We start from the raw sequence: 17513 nt of genomic DNA, 5'->3' as shown, positions 1-17513 counted from the left end.
CAGGGCGGACAGCTCCAGCAACACACCCAGGCTGAGTTCTCCAGCTGGACCCCACAAGAATCGTTTCCCCATATAATGCGGGGACAAGGTGGAGAACTGACTTGAGAGGTATAGATGAGTCACAGACGCCATCTGCTGGTTAGTTAGAGAAAGTGTATGTCACCAGTGTTTCTGAAAAATTAGATAGGTTTTTTTTTTTTTTTTACAAATTAAAAGAACCCTGTCGAGCAGAGGAAATGCCAAGAGGCCAAAAACAACAGAAAATCTCAATGCATATGATAAAACCAGACGATATGGAGAATCCAACTCCAAACACACAAATCAAGTTATCAGAAGAAACGAAATTCCTCGCAGAATTAATCAAAGAAGCACAATCGAGGAACGAAAGCATGGCAAAGGATTTAAAGGACATCAAGAAGACCATGGCCCAGGATATAAGCTACATAAAGAAGACCCTAGAAGAGCATAAAGAAGACATTGCAAGGCTAAATAAAAAAATAGAAGAACTTATGGAAATAAAAGATACTGTTGGCCAAATTAAAAAGACTCTGGATATTCACAATACAAGACTAGAGGAAGCTGAACAACATCTCAGTGTCCTAGAAGTCCACAGAACAGAAAATGAAAGAACAAAAGAAAGAATGGAGAAAAAAATTTAGAAAATCGAAATGGATCTCAGGGAAACGATAGATAAAATAAAATGTTCAAACTTAAGACTCATTGGTGTCCCAGAAGGGGAAGAGAAGGGTAAAGGTCTAGAAAGAGTATTCAAAGAAATTGTTGGGGAAAACTTTCCAAACCTTCTACACAATATAAATACACAAAGCATAAATGCCCAGTGAACTCCAAATAGAATAAATCCAAATAAACTCACTCCAAGACATATTCTGATCAGACTCTCAAATACTGAAGAGAAGGAGCAAGTTCTGAAAGCAGCAAGAGAAAAGCAATTCACCACATACAAAGGAAACAACATAAGACTAAGTTTTGACTACTCAGTGGCCACTATGGAGGCGAGGAGGCAGTGGCATGTCATATTTAAAATACTGAGAGAGAAAAATTTCCAACCAAGAATACTTTATCTAGCAAAATTCTCCTTCAAATTCAAGGGAGAGCTTAAATTTTTCACAAACAAATGCTGAGAGACTTTGCCAATAAAAGACCTGCCCTACTTCAGATTCTAAAGAGAACACTACCAACAGAGAAACAACAGAAGGAAGAAACAGATATAGAGAATTTTAACAGAAATATGTAGTACCTTACATCCCAAAGCACCAGGACACTCATTTTTATCTAGTGATCATGGATCTCTCTCCAGAAGGGACCATAAGCTGGGACATAAAACAAGCCTCAAGAAATTAAAAAAAAAAAAAAAAAATTGAATATACTCAAAGCACATTCTCCAACCACAATGGAATACAAATAGAAGTCAATAATTTTTGAACTGTAACTCCACTATTTACTTCCTACATGATATAAATTACACAAACCCTAATGACAAATCAGTGGTTTTGAACTCAATGTAATATATGTAATTTTATACAACTATATAAAGGTAGGGGAATGGAGGAGTATAGGAACATAGTTTATGTGTCCTATTGAAGTGGAGGTGGTATCAAAGAAAAACAAGATTGTTGTGGATATAAGAGGTTAATTTTAACCCCCACAGCAAACACAAAGAAACTATCAGAGAATACAACCATAGAGATGAATTGTAGAGTTCAGGTTAAGAGAAATGGGGGACAGTGCAATGGGGACTTAAGAAATGAGGGTGGAGTTGCTGTTTGAGGTGAAGGGAAATTTCTAGTAATGGATGGTGGGAAAGAGCATTACAACATTCTAAATGTGATTAATCCCACTAATGGAAGTCTAGGGAGGGGGTGGAATGGGAAGATTTAGGCTGTATATATGTTCCCACAACTGAAAAAAAAAAAAAAAAGACAGTCTAAGTAGATGATTGAATGCCAAGGATGAACTTGGATGGGATTGGAGGATAGAGGACAGGGGGCTCAAAGGAACACAGTTGAGACATAAGGTAAAGGAAATAAAGAATGTAAGCTTTGTATCATTGTTGAACCTGTTGTACTTCTTAGCTGCGATTAATGGGATTGCATAAAAGAATGTTCTTGTTCATGGGAAGTGTATATGTGAATTATAGTGTATGTTCAAGGATGTGTGCAGCTAGCTCTCATATGTTCAGAAGACAGAGCAATAGATGATGGGTGATAGATAGGGAGGGAGGGAGGGAAAGAAATAGCGATGTGACAGCATGTTAAAATTGGTGGATTGAGCTATCGGGGGAGGGGGGTCAGGGTATGATGGAATTCTTTGTATGGGGTTAGTATTGTCTTTGCAACTGTTCCTATAACTTTGAATTTATTTCAAAAAAAAAAAAAGTAACTGGCCTACTCAGGATACCCTTGGCTCAAACAGTAGAGAAAGAAAAAAAAAAAAAAAAAAACAGCAGCTGGAGCTTCGGCAAGATGGTGGCATAGAGAGGAGAGGAAGCTAAGTAGTCTCCCTGGAACAACTGAAAAAAACCAGAAACAACTAATAAATAATCCAGAATAACTGTGGGGGGACAAACAAGACCATCCACTCATCATACACCAACCTGAATTGGGAGGAATGCCCAAGATCACAGCATAAAATCTGTAAGTAAAACCTGCGGATCCAAGTCACGAGAACCCCTCCCCCATAGCCCGAGCTGCAAAGACTCGTGGTGCCAGAGAGAAGCTCTCTCCCAGCAAGCGAATATAGCTCAGCTGAGCTCCAACTGGGGTTTTAAGTAGCGAGTGTGAACTGCTCACTACAGGTAAGAAATCCCCAAAAAACAGACAGAGGCTTTGGGTGACGACTGACCTTGGAGAGCCAGAGGGTCGCCTTGGACTAGGTCTGTTTCTTTTTTGGCTCAGTGGAGAAAGCCCTAGTCATTTTCAGTTTCCAGGGCTGTGACTCAGAGAAGGGTGGAGACATCACAAGCAGAGAGAGAGAGCATTGAAATGCTAATGAACTCCCCCTAGGGGGTCTATCTTCTCTAAGAGGAAAGGGGTGGGGCCCTTTCCATTCAGAACCAGACCCCAGAGCCTGGGGGAACACGGCCATACCGCCTCACACCAGTCAAGAATTATAGGCTAACAGGCATCACCTGCTGGGCAGAAAAGCACAGTGACCTGAGGCATCACAGGGTGGAGCAATTTTATAAGACACACCCACAGGGAAACCAGATACTGAATATTTCTTCCCTCTGGGACCTGAGCCTGTTCTGGTCTGGGAAAACCTGATTTGGATAACCAAGGAAACCATGCCTAGACAACAGAAAATTACAACCTACACCAAGAAAAACAAAGTTATGGCCCAGTTAAAGGAACAAACGTACACTTCAACTGAGATACAGGAATTTAAACAACTAATGATAAATCAATTCAAAAAGTTTAGAGAAGATACTGCAAAAGAGATAGAGGCTGTAAAGAAAACACTGGGCATACATAAGGCAGAAATCGAAAGTTCAAAAAAACAACTAGTAGAATCTATGGAAATGAAAGACACAACACAAGAGATGAAAGTCACAATGGAAACATACAACAGCAGATCTCAAGAGGCAGAAGAAAACACTCAGGAACTGGAGAACAAAACACCTGAAAGCCTACATGCAAAGGAGCAGATGGAGAAAAGAATGAAAAAATATGAGCCACATCTCCGGGAACTTAAGGATGAAACAAAGTACAATAAAGTACGTATCATTGGTGTCCCAGAAGGAGAAGAGAAGGGAAAAGGGGCAGAAGCAATAATAGAGGAAATAATTAATGAAAATTTCCCATCTCTTATGAAAGACATAAAATTACAGATTCAAGAAGTGCAGCGTACTCCAAACAGAAGAGATATGAATAGGCCTATGCCAAGACACTTAATAATCAGATTATCAAATGTCAAAGACAAAGAGAGAATCCTGAAAGCAGCAAGAGAAAAGCTATCCATTACATACAAAGGAAGCTTCATAAGACTATGTGCGGATCTCTCAGCAGAAACCATGGAGGCAAGAAGGAAGTGGTGTGATATATTTAAGATACTGAAAGAGAAAAACCACCAACCAAGAATCCTATCTCCAGCAAAGCTGTCCTTCAGATATGAGGGAGAGCTCAAAATATTTTCTGACAAACAAACAATGAGAGACTTTGTGAACAAGAAACCCGCCCTACAGGAAATACTAAAGTGATAGAAGACAGGAGTGCATCATTTGGAACACAATTTGGGGAAATGGTAGCACAACAAGGTAAGTACACTGAACAAAGATAACTATGAATACGGTTGAGAGAGGAAGGTGGGGAGCATGTGAGACACCAGAAGAAAGGAGGAAAGATAAAGACTAGGACTGTGTAACTTGGTGAAATCTAGAGTATTCAACAATTGTGATAAAATGTACAAATATGTTCTTTTATGAGGGAGAGCAAGCAAATGTCAACCTTGCAAGGTGTTAAAAATGGGGAGGCATTGGGGGAGGGATGCAATCAACATAAACTAGAGACTGTAACTAATAGCATCATTGTATTCTGCTTCCTTTAATGTAACAAGGGTGATATACCAAGGTAAATGCAGATAAGAGGGGGGGATAGGGGAGGCATGTTAGACACTTGACATGGGTGGTATTGTCTGATTCTTTACTCTACTTTGACTTAAGGTTATTTTTCCTTTTGCTGCTTCCTAGCTGTCCTTTTTTTTTTTTTTTTCCTCTTTCTTTTGCCTCTCTACCTTCTTTGACTCTCCCTCCTGCCTTGTGGAAGAAATGTAGATGCCCTTATATAGATAGTGGTGAAGGTGGTGAACACATAAATATGTGACCATACAGAGAACCACTGATTATTTACTTAGGATGGAATGTATGGTGAGTGAACAAAACCATATTTAAAAAAAAAAATGGGTTGATGACAAAACCTCGAGGGCAATATACTGAGTGAAATAAGCCAGACACATACGGACAATTATTGCAGGGTCTCACTGATAGGAACTAATTATAATATGTAAACTCATAGACATGAAATATAAGGTACCAAGATATAGGACAAGGCTTAAGAATGGGGAGCGGTTGCTTAGTATGAGCAGAATCTTCAACTAGGATGAACTTAAATGTTTGGAAATGAACAGACATGTCAGTAGCAAGATGTGAGAATAACTAACAGTGCCGAATGGTTGTAAATGAGGTGGAAAGGGGACGCTCAGAGTCATATATGTCACCAGAAGGAAAGTTGGAGGTCAAAAGATGGGAATGTATAAAACTGAATCCTATGGTGGGCAATGTCCATGATCAACTGTACAAATACCAGAAATCACTTCCATGAACCAGAACAAATGTACGACAATACAATTAGAAGTTAATAATAGAGGGGCATATAGGGAAGAAATATATACCTGTTACAAACTATATACTACAGTTAGTAGTATTTCAACATTTTTTCATAAACAGTAACAAATGTACTATACCAACACTAGGAGTCAACAATTGAGGGGGGTTATTTAGGGATAGGGGATGATTCAAGTTTCCTTTTCTTTTTTTCTTTTTTCATCTTTCACTTTATTTCTTGTCTGGAGTAATGAAAAGATTCTAAAAATTGAACAAAAATTAAGTGTGGTGATGGATGCACAGCTGTATGAGGGTACCAAGGGGCAAGTGATTGTACACTTTGGATCTTTGGATAATTGTAGGGTGTCTGAACAATCCCAATAAAAATTAAAAAGAAAAAAACCAAAAAAACCAGCAGCTACTAAAGTAACAAAATAAGAGACAATCAGGTATTGTATGTCTCCTGATGTAAGAACACATCACCAACTAAAAAAGTCCGACTTGATTAAGTCTCCAGATCAGTGTTACTCCAAGTGTGAATCATAGGCCGGCAACATCAGCATCGTTTGGAAGCTTGTTAGAAACGCATGATCCTTAAGCCCCACCTCAAATCTACTACATCAGATTCTTTGTGGGGGTGAGACCCAGGAAGCTGTGTTTGAAAAGCTGTCAGTGATTCTTATGTACACTAATGTCTGAACAGTACTGTTCTATATCCAATAACAATTCTAACAAAATACAGAGAACAGAGGAATACATAAAATACACTGTTGTGATACAATTAACAAAACCCTGACTCTTTCTTTAGTAAATAAATTGTAAGAAAAAAGATATAATGGGAATACTTACAGATTAAGAGATTAATCTACACATATACATTAATCACAGCTTATGCCCTTTATGTGGACTGTAATTCAAATAAAGTGTAACACATATGCATAAATTACAAGGAAACATCAAACATAACCAAATTGGAAGAAATTCTTCAAGTGTCAAGGGCATCAAATATAAAGAACGACTGGGAAACTGTTTCAGATTGAAGGAGATTTAAAAAAAAATTAAAACTAAATGTAATTTATAATCCTGTATTGGATTCTGTGCTTAGCAAAGATATTATTGGGTCCATCATCAAAATTTGTATGGGTTGTGCAAATTAAATAATATTGTATCAATATGGATTTCCTAAATCTGATGGTTGTACTGTGGTTATGTAAGAAAGTTTTCTTGTTTTTAGGAAATATACACTGAGTATTAAAGGATAATTAGGGGATAATAAGGCTGGCATGTCTGCAACTTATGGTCAATGTTCTAGTTTTCTAATGCTGCCGGAATGCAAAACACCAGAAGTGGACTGGCTTTTATAAAGGGGTTTATTTGGTTACACAGTTACAGTCTAAAGGCCATAAAATGTCCAAGGTAAATCATCAACAATTGGCTACCTTCACTGGAGGATGGCCAATGGCATCTGGAAAACCTCTGTTAGCTGGGAAGGCATGTGGCTGGCATCTGCTCCACAGTTCTGGTTTCAAAATGGCTTTCTCCCAGGACATTCCTCTCTAGGTTTCAGTTCCTCAAAAATGTCACTCTTAGTTGCTCTTGGGGTGTTGATCCTCTCTTAGCTTCTCCAGAGCAAGAGTCTGCTTTCAACAGCCATCTTCAAACTGTCTCTCATCTGCAGCTACTCTCTCAGCTTCTGTGCATTCTTCAAAGTGGCCCTCTTGGCTGTAGCAAGCTTGCTGTCAGAGCTTACATAGTGCTCTAGTAAACTAATCAAGGCCCACACTGAATGGGCGGGGCCACACCTTCATGGAAATTATCCTATTAGAGTCATCACCCACAGTTGGGTAGGTGCATCCCCATGGAAACACTCAAAGAATTATAATCTAATCAACACTGATAATCTGCCCACACAAGATTACATCAAAGATAATGGTGTTTGGGGGACATAATACATTCAAACTGGCACAGTCAAATAGTTCTGGAAAAAAAATGTGTGCATATATGTGTGGGTAGATAGATAGATAGATGACAGACAGATAGAAGTAGACAGGTAAGATAAAGAGAGAACAATAGGGAATATGGGATATGTGATAGTTTGAAATAGCATGTATCCCAGAAAAGGCCATGTTCTTTTAATCCACTCCTGTGGGTATAGACCTATTGTAGGTGGGACCTTTTGATTCAGTTATTTCAGTTAAGGAGTGTCCCAAGGTGAGTCTTAATCCTCATACTGGAGTCCTTTATAAGAGGATAAAACACATAAGAGAAGCTAAGAGATGAAATTCAGAGAAAAGCCCCATGGAAGTTTAGAGAAGCCACAGACAAAGAAGCCAGAAGCTGAAGCAACAAAACTTGGGGAGAGAAAGAAGAGCAGACGTTGCCATGTGCCTTGCTATCTGACAGAGGAACCCAAGCTTGCTGGTAATCAGTCCTCAGAGAAGGTATCATCCTGTTGATGCCTTAATTGGACATTTGCACAGCCTAAGAACAGTAAATTTGTAAGCTAATAAATCCCCTTTGTTAAATGCCAGTCCATTTCTGATATATTGTATTTTGTCAGCTTTAGCAAACTAAAACAGGGTAAAATAATAAAAATTAGGAAATCCTGTTGGATATATGTGATATTTGTACTTTTTTTGCTGCTTCTCTGTAAGTTTCAAAGTATCTTTAATGCTATATATATATATATATATGTATCGGAAGTAGTTGGAGAGAGTTGAAGCTGGGTAATGGGTTCATTATACTATCCTGTTTACTTTTTTATGTTTAAAATTTCCCATAATAAAACATTCAAAATTATTTTTCAAAATCTCTTTTGTCTGAGAGGTCAATTCAAATCTATCATAAGGTTGTAGAATTGTGGTTTTCTTACTGCTATGAATGGGATTAATGTATCAGACTGTTTCGTGAAGTTTTTGTTCTCCAAAAATATGCATGTATAATAATGTGTGTGTGTGCACATGAATATACATGATGTGTTTCGAAGGGCATCAAATACAAAGAATGACTGGGGAACTGTTCCAGATTGAAGCAATTATTATTTTACACCCTAACCTGTTTTCTTGAGTGAAAAATGGACAGCAAAACAACTAGTCCTTCAGGAATTAGAAATAACACTGGTACACTCTTGGGAATGAACATCTCATCATGTCTTATCACTATAGAAATAAGATCTGCTGACCTAGAATCCTTTGCTCCCATATCCTGTGGTGTATTTACAGACTCAAAACAACCCTGGATAAATCCCTCCCACACTGCTAAGACTTCCTCTTGAGATTTCAAGAATTGCTGTGAAAGTAAAAACAAATTAGGCCGAATGGTTCCACCTCAAGATTATACTATCTAAACTTCTAAACTTCTCCTTTGATTAATTTCCAATTGATTCTTTACTATTCATCCCTATCTCAAGTTTTTTTCTGTCTTTCCAACTGAATCTTTCCACCTCTGTTTTTTTCTAATTGTGATAACATATATACAACATAACATTTCCCATTTTAACCACTTTTCAAGTGTCACTGGTTCCTTTCTTTACACCTCAAACCCATGATCTCTGTTAGAAAAGGCCTGAGCTTAATTAGGTCCTGATTCAATGGGTTTCAGCTTCATCAAGTAACCTCCCACTCAAATAAGAGTATAGGGACTGACAATAGTTTAAAAGCAAAGAGTACTCAAGACAAGAATTCACTTTTAAGAATTCACATTTTTACTAATGGAGCATTTAAGGTAAAAGGAACAAGTTTACAATGTGAAAATTAATTGATAGATTACTAAGCCTGGGAGCCCCTGCTCCTCCATATCAGAGAACTCCTCCTTGTTTGAGTTACAGAGAATTTATAGCACTTTTGAGTTACATTTAATCAAATCATATTCTTTTTTTATTTACAAAACAATTTATTTAATTTATGATTCTCTTAACCTCCACTTCATTGCCTGCAAAAATCTAAGGCAATACTAGACAGTCCTTTTTTTTTTTTTTTTTCCAAATGAATAATAAGTAGAAAAACATATCCTTTGGAATTCAAAATAGTTCTGTCATTAGAATTTTATAGGACTTTACTGTAGGAACAATTTAATCACTTCACAAAGATGATCCATATTTGAAGACTTAGGTAACATTTCTTTCTCGAAACATACATGATTTCTAGAAAGAATACACTTAATTATGTTTAAAAAACAAAAATAAAAATCCTCATGATAGGTTTCCAGTTTTAACTGGAAAAACAAAACTCTTGAAACACATACATACATTTAGGAGGAAATGGGGATGGTTTGCACAAATCCATCAAAAGTTGGTTCTATAATTCAGATTTCTCTAGTTAAATCCAAAATTTCCATTTTTTTTCTGTATATTTACCCATTTGAACAACATCAACATTAAATGACTAAAAACAAGATGGTCTAGAAAATTATTTGTATAGATTCTTGGCTGAAACTTCTCACTTGTAAAACTGGTGCCTCAATGCTAGCTTACCCATAGTTTTTGATGTTCTGAAAAGCCCTCTGTGCACTGTATTTAACTGTGTTATCATCTTTTTACTATTACTTTTATATTTAGGACATAAAGTATTAAAGCAAAACCACCAAAGTACCAAAATGAATGTTCTCCTAGCAATACAAGAAGTTTCTTGTATTGAAAAAAAATTGTAATAATTATGTTTAAAAGACATGTATTTTATAACTATTGTATGTATTTTGGACAAAAATATTGATCAGTTAATTATGTTCTTCCACACATGATGTTCACCAAGTTTACTACCATAGTTTTAGTGCAACAAAATATCTTTAAAAAGCCACTCAACAGTAATTATGGCAAGGCTCATTCAAATGCAGAGGTAACGATTCTATTTGTATAGAATGTTAGAAAATAATGTTTGAAAAGGACAAATGTTTCATCCAGTTGAATATTTTTTGTATACTAATATATATATAAGCATTTTTATTAGTTTTATATTCAATTTTGATCATTTAGTGGTGAAAAATTTTGAGAGATATATGTTTAACAAACATTATATTTGAAATTATAGTCTTAGGTAAACATTTAATACACAATGCCAAGGTAGTTCCTTTTTTTTTTTTTTTAATTTTTGTACCAAAAAAGTCATACATTTAACATTGACATTTCCTTCTTACTGGTGTTCCGTAGACCAATAAAGTACTCTGCATTAAAATTTAAATCTTGAGACAGTAGTACAGCATTGAAAAAAATTATAAAGCAGCTCAGATATATTTAACTCAGATTTTACATTTTCATTTGTCAGATTAGGATATAAAAAGCTTGAAAATCAACTTGAAAAAGCTTACTCTTCCTCAAGAAAAAGTATGAACAATCTGAAAATGATCAACTAGTACGAATGAAACACTGCACATAGTTAACTCATATTTAGTGGTTGCTGAACATACCACTCCCTCCTGGAAATTACGGAATTATGGAACCACCTACATGTGAAACTAAGTCATCGTCATTTTCATCATATTGTTCATCACTGAAGAACTTCACTCCCATTTTTAGTTCTTCATAATAATCCATTGGTCTTTCAAACCTGTTGAGATTTTCTACATTGTTCCACTGAGTTTTTTCAGGCTTTTCTAAATAGTCTTCACATATTAGATTGTTCACTGGATTTTTATTTTCCTTTTTTACACTGTCTGGGTAAGAATCAAGCTCATCCTGTTGAAGAACATCAATTTGTGATTATTTTTGCATATCTGAAAGGAGGAATGTAATTCTTGGCAAAGTAGTCTCCGTGAAACATCGGACTTCTCCTATAACAGAATATTCTAGCCAAGCACTTACAAATACTACGAAGAGAGACCCACCCACTACACTAGCAATGATCGAGGCTGATGGGTAGTAGTGTAGCTGACGGGTAGTACTAGGAGGAGGATCTGAAATGTAAATGATCTTTTGATCACTTCTTTGACAGAGGGAATTGGTCACTTTACAGACGGTAACACCAGAATAACTGAAAGTCAGTGGATGGACCAAATAAAGAATATTGTCTGAAGCCAATAAAACTTCTGGCCACTGTCCATCCAACCTGCTCCACAGATTTGAAGGGTGGTGGGTTTGCATCAGCATTACACTTGAGATTAACAACTTTTCTTTCTACAAACCAATTTCCATCATATCCTGTTACAGAAACCTCAGGAGCATGCTGTGTATCTAATATGAAAGAATATCGGATGTCTTTTTCCAAGGTTGGATGTTTTACAACACAAGTAATTCATCTTCCTCGAGCAAATCTGGTTGGAAATAGCTTGTACTGGCTAACAATCATTGCCGCTTCATTTGGAAAAGAAGTTGTAGTGGATTCCATTTCACCAAGATCACCTTCCCAATCAATATGTGCAACTGGTTTGCCAGTGGCTGCTGTACAAATGGCTGCTACTGTTTCATTTCCTCCATCAGTTAGGGAATCTGGCCCCTTAATCAGGCTCACAGAACATTCAACTAATACAGTTACAGTTGTAGAGGACTGGGCATTTCCACCTGGGAATGTAACAGCTTTTCATATGTATTTTCCAGAATCAGAGAATCCTATGTTATGTAGAGTAATTGTTGCATCAAGTTTATAGTTCTTAAACAAGACTCTTCCCTGATACTCACTCCCCGTGAACAGAGAATCTGTATTGAGGATGATGAACTGCAACAGTCTGTGAACTTTTGCCATTTATCTTCTCCCATGAAATTTGTGTTAACGGTTTCATTTACTGCAATTAAACACTTCAATGAAACATTCCTTCCCCACACTTCTATGACATGTGGCTTCACAATAACTGGTCCAGCTAAGGCACCACAGAGCCGGGAGGAGAGCAGCAGCTGGAAGAGCACCAGTAGCAGCTGCGGTGGCTGCGGTGGTGGCAGAAGCCAGGAAAGTTGTGCTTTGCCGCCTCTGGGACACAGCAGAGCTGACCGAGGTCCGTGACACCCCCCACCCCTCCACGCCCCCACCCATATTGTTTTTACATTAAATGATGCTTCATGAACACGAATGACTTTTGAAGCAAAGTGCCTTGATCCACAAGTGGTTAAAGATCAAAGGAAGGTATTTAGGTTACTAGAGACTTAGCCTTGGATGCCTATAAAACTCTACAGATAATATTTTTACTAATTAAGCTATGATTTTTGTAAGAGCAATATAACATACTTTTACTTGTATCAAGTCTCAAAATCATAAAAGAGATTACTATTACTTGTTTCTAACTTGCTAATACAGTTTTTAAAATTTTATTCTATGATTAGTTTAGCCATTACATTATATTGGTAAACATACATTTGATTAGGACTGTATTCAACCTTGCTACATTATTTAGGACTTCTCTATGATTAAAGTAACAGCTGTAGCCCATCCTGTTTTCACAGAGGACTAGGTAATTACATGTTATCTATATTTAAGAAGGTTGAGAGGGCATTTCTGCTTCTTGAAAATATTCACAGCTTTTTTAACTACTTAATTTCTTTAGTATAATCTTCTAATATGGAACTTAAAGGATATGAATCATCTGTCTCAGTTATTATAAGGCCTTTCTATTTTTTATCATTTGAAAATTGTACCTGAGTGTTTTTAGGTAAGTTCTGTTAAATATGCTTCTCTATCAGAAAAAATAACTAGTTCACTATCAGAACAAAAAACATCAAGTGGTATATGAAAGCAGCATGAAGAGAAGGAATCAACATTCTTATTATCAGTTTCTCAGTAGAGATATTATCCTGCAATACAAGTATACAATCCAGTGGCATTTATTTATTACATTCACAGTATTGTGCTATCATCACTACCATCTATTATTAAAACTCTTCTATCACCCCAAATAGAAACCCTGTACTAATTAAGCATCAACTCCCCATTCCCTTGCCCCACCCCAGCCCCTGGTAACCTGTATTCTAGTTTCTGTGAATATGCATATTCTAATTCTTTTAGGTGAGGTCATCTGGCTTATTTCACTCAACATGATGTCTTCAAGGTTCATCAATGTTGTAGCATGTATCAGAACTTCATTCCTTTTTATGACCAAATAATACTCTATTGTATGTTTATACCACATTTTGTTTATTCTTTCATCTGTCGATGGACACTTGGGTTGCTTCCATCTTTTAGCAATTGTGAATAATCCTGTTGTGAACATGGCTGTGCAAATATCTGATGAAGAGCCTAGCTTTCAATTCTTTTGGGTATATACCTGAAGTGGGGCTGCTAAGTCTTCTGGTAATTCTATACTTAGCTTTCTGAGGAACCACCAAACTGTCCTCCACAGTGGCTGCACCATCTTACATTCCTACCAACAATGCATGTGGATACCTATTTCTCCATGTGTTTGTCAACACTTATTTCATCTTGTTTTAATAAGTGAGTGTGAAGTAGCATTATCACTGTGGATTTGATCTGCATTTCCTTAATGGCTAATGATGTCAAGCATCTTTTCATGTACTTATTGACCATTTGTATATCTTCTTGGCTTCAAATCCTTTGCCCAGTTTTTAAATTGGGTTTTCTTCTTGAGTAGTTTTTTATATATTGTGGATATTATACCTTATCAGATACATGGTTTCTAAATATTTTCTTCCATTCTGTAGGTTTTCTTTCACTTTCTTGACAATGTCCTTTGACACACAGAGGTTTTTAATTTTGATGACTTTGCACCCGTCAAATACCAATTGGCCATAGAAGTGAGGGTTTATTTCTGAACTCTCAATTCAGCTCCATTGGTCTATATATCTGTCCTTGTGCCAGTACCACACTGTTCCTCCATTTCTTTTTGACCCTACTTTTTATTTACTTACATCAAAGGTAACTTGCAAAATTTAATTTCAACTTCTCTCCCCTCCCCACCAACAGATTTCCAAATCTTCTGTCATATTCTCCTTTTCTCCAGGTTCAGAGGATGATGAAATGTCTCTTTTGACTAAAACCGTTACCCCTTTAAAATGCTCACTGTAATAAAAGGTCACTATTAAGAGGAAAATTATTTCAAGTATAGGACATGACATGAACCAAAGGACATAAACAGGAAATTGTAATATTAGTTCAAGAGCGAAGAGCTTAAACTATTCCATGTGGAATTTTGCTACTGTTTTGGGAGTTAGTAGAGATTGTGATGGTTTCAAACAATATGTACTCCAGAAAAGATTATGTTCTTAAAGTTAATCCATTCCTGTGGGTGTAAACCTTTTGATTAGGTTATTTCAGATGAGGCATGCTCCATGTGGCTCTTAATCCTTTTACTGGAATCCTTTATCAGAGATGAAATTCAGAGAAACTGAGAGAAGGACACAGAAGCTGAGATAGAAAGCCAGATGGTGAAGCCAGAAGCTGAAAGAAACAAAACCTGGGAGAGACCAGCAGACCCACCACATGCCTTGCCATGTGAGAGGGATCACCAGAGTGCCTGCTGATGCCTTGATTTGGACATTTTCACGGCCTCAGAATTTTAAACTTGCTAATAAATCGCCATTGTAAAAGCCAACCCATTTCAGGTATATTGCATTTCAGCAACTTTAGCAAACTAAAACAAGATGGTGCAAAAGTTTGAGGGTAGAATAACACTAGACTGGGGGCAGGTATACGGGACTAGTGAGTTGGTGTTGAGAACACAGCATTAGCAGTAGTGTGTGGACTCTGGAGTCAGATTACCTTAGTTGGAATAAGACTTGGCTACTTACTAGCATTTTGACTGGGACAAATCACTTACCGTCTCCAGGCTTCTATCTGTTCTTGCATGAAATAAGAATTACAGGGGTATCTACCTTTTAAGATTATGGAGCCTCCATCCTGATTGCATTTTGGAAGAGCCCTATAACAGCTGAAGTAAGGAATATAGATATGAGTTCAACAAACTTAGAGTAAGGAAGAACCAACAGAAAGCTAATGTACAATTCTAGATTGAGAGGCAAGTAGTACCTCAAATAAAAATACTTTGATATTCACCATGAGGAATATGAATTATATAACAAAATGCCAACTCTTAACTTTTGTTCTTGTTTGTGTCAGGATTGGAAGAGAGTAACAAAGAATGTATGATTTAACTTTTTACAGTAATAAATCTTAATTTTTTTAAAGGACACTATTATATTCATTCTGCCTTCTCCAGAATTTTGCCCTACAAATTGCCCACTTTCTGTTTTGTACCCATACTAGTTTCATTTCCCCTGGCTCACTCACTGAACTCAACAAAAAATTCAAGCCTCAACTCTTTAGGAAAAAAAAGATCATTAACAAGTCTCTAGTCATACTCACACTGCCATCTGCTAATTAAAACTGTCTTCCCTTTCAAAACTGCCCCTTCACTCAAGTTTCCAACAATCACCTATACTCAAAAGCATGTGCCTTTGCTTCCTAGTTGTCCTTGTAATCCACCTTTTCTCTGGAATCCATTTCCTCTTTTGCATTTCTGATGCTACTATTCTAGTTTAGATCCTATTTACTACCAAGGCCTTCTAACATCTCTCTTCCTCCAACTTCATTTTATTAGAAATTGGCAGTAGGAAAAGTAATCACTAATAAATCAATGCCTGTAATCTGTAAAACCTTAGCTTTCACACACACTGATTATATACAGATTATGACCGACAAACAGAAATGTCAATTTCTCACTGTAGGCAGTACCTGATTAACAATAAAAATAATTTGAGTTAGGACCAGAAAAAACCTAGGAATTAAAACACAAAAATCCTTTACCTTTTCTTTTGTCAGAAGTTATCAACCTCAAAAACAAACAAAAACATCTTCACAACACTGTAAAGATGTGATTTTGAATAGCTTCACTGTTTGGTCTTAATTGTTTGTTAAAACCCAGTTATTTCACTGTGCTTTTGTAATAAATTTTCTTTTGATGTACAGAGTCTGATTTCTTCATATAACCTTTCCAGGTTTTGCCTTATCTCTTCATAGCTCACTACTGAAATATAAATTTACAATTTTCTTTATCCACAGGAGGGAATGTATTATCATCACTTTAAATTGAATAAATTGCCCCTATTTAGAGGAGAAAATAAAACAGACATCTAATCACTCAAGACAGAACTCTTGGTTCTAAAACCCAGCTTTTCAATACCCCAGGCCTCTAACCATAGTACAACAAAAATGAATAAATAGAACACAATTTCAATGAATATCAAATAAAATATACTGCTAAATTTCTGTATCTATATTTATTCATATTGTCCCGAAAGTACACACACAGTTTTTGGAGCAGAGACAGATTTGGTTATCACCTGTAACAGCCTTACAGGTTCCTTATACCCCAATTCTTACCCCTCAGGGTGACCCAAAACAGCGAAATCAGGTAACACCCTACAAATACTGAGGTAATTACTATAGGTGTGTGTCTTAGTTTCCCAGGGTTGCTATAACAAACACCACAGACTAGTTTCTTAAACAATAGAAATTTATCTTCTGTTTTGGCAGTTAGAAGTCCAAAATCAAGTTGTTGGCAGGATCATGCTTTTTCTGAAGTCAGTAGCATTCTGATGGTGGCTTGCCTGCATAATTCAATCTGTATTTCTATCACATTGTCATCTGTCCAAATTTTCTCTGCTTATAAAGACTCCAGTTATCTTGGATTAAGGCATGGCCTCATCTTAATAGGATCATCCAAGATCCTATTTACAAATGGTTTCCCTTCCACAGGACTGGGAGTTGAAACTTGAACATCTTCATGGGGGATACGATTCAATCCCTAACAGTGATGGACTCAGAAATACTAATCTGGGTGGTTATATAAAACACTGTACAGAGGCTGTCTTCCCCTCCAAAGAGAGGGCTGGAAATCTCATCTCCTTGATGTAAACAAATTCTCTTGGGGAAGGATCTTATGTTCTTTCCCTTTGAGATGTAAATATTTGTCTTTAAGGGGAAAGATAAAACCTCAGTATCTCCAGATTCACAATTTAGAGATGTCTCCAAGGTCTCAAGTGTAAACTGCTCCCTCACCCACTCCACTGAAACGCACATATGGAAGAAGTATCTTTGTATCTTTCGATTGGTTTCTTACTGTCTGTTCTACCACAATTTATCTCCTAAGGAGTCTCTTTCAGCACAGGTCCCAAGTTCAGTAAAATCTGCTCAGAAAGCCCTAATCGTGTAGAAATATAAAATGTTTTCTTTACAGTTCCATGCTGGACTTTAATTAAAAAAAAAAAAAATCTTCAAAACTGTAACCACTGATGAAGCCAATA

This window comes from Choloepus didactylus, chromosome 1 (assembly GCF_015220235.1).
Source record: "Choloepus didactylus isolate mChoDid1 chromosome 1, mChoDid1.pri, whole genome shotgun sequence".
In the NCBI taxonomy this organism is placed as follows: Eukaryota; Metazoa; Chordata; class Mammalia; order Pilosa; family Megalonychidae; genus Choloepus; species Choloepus didactylus.
Note: the sequence above shows the minus strand (reverse complement) of the source record.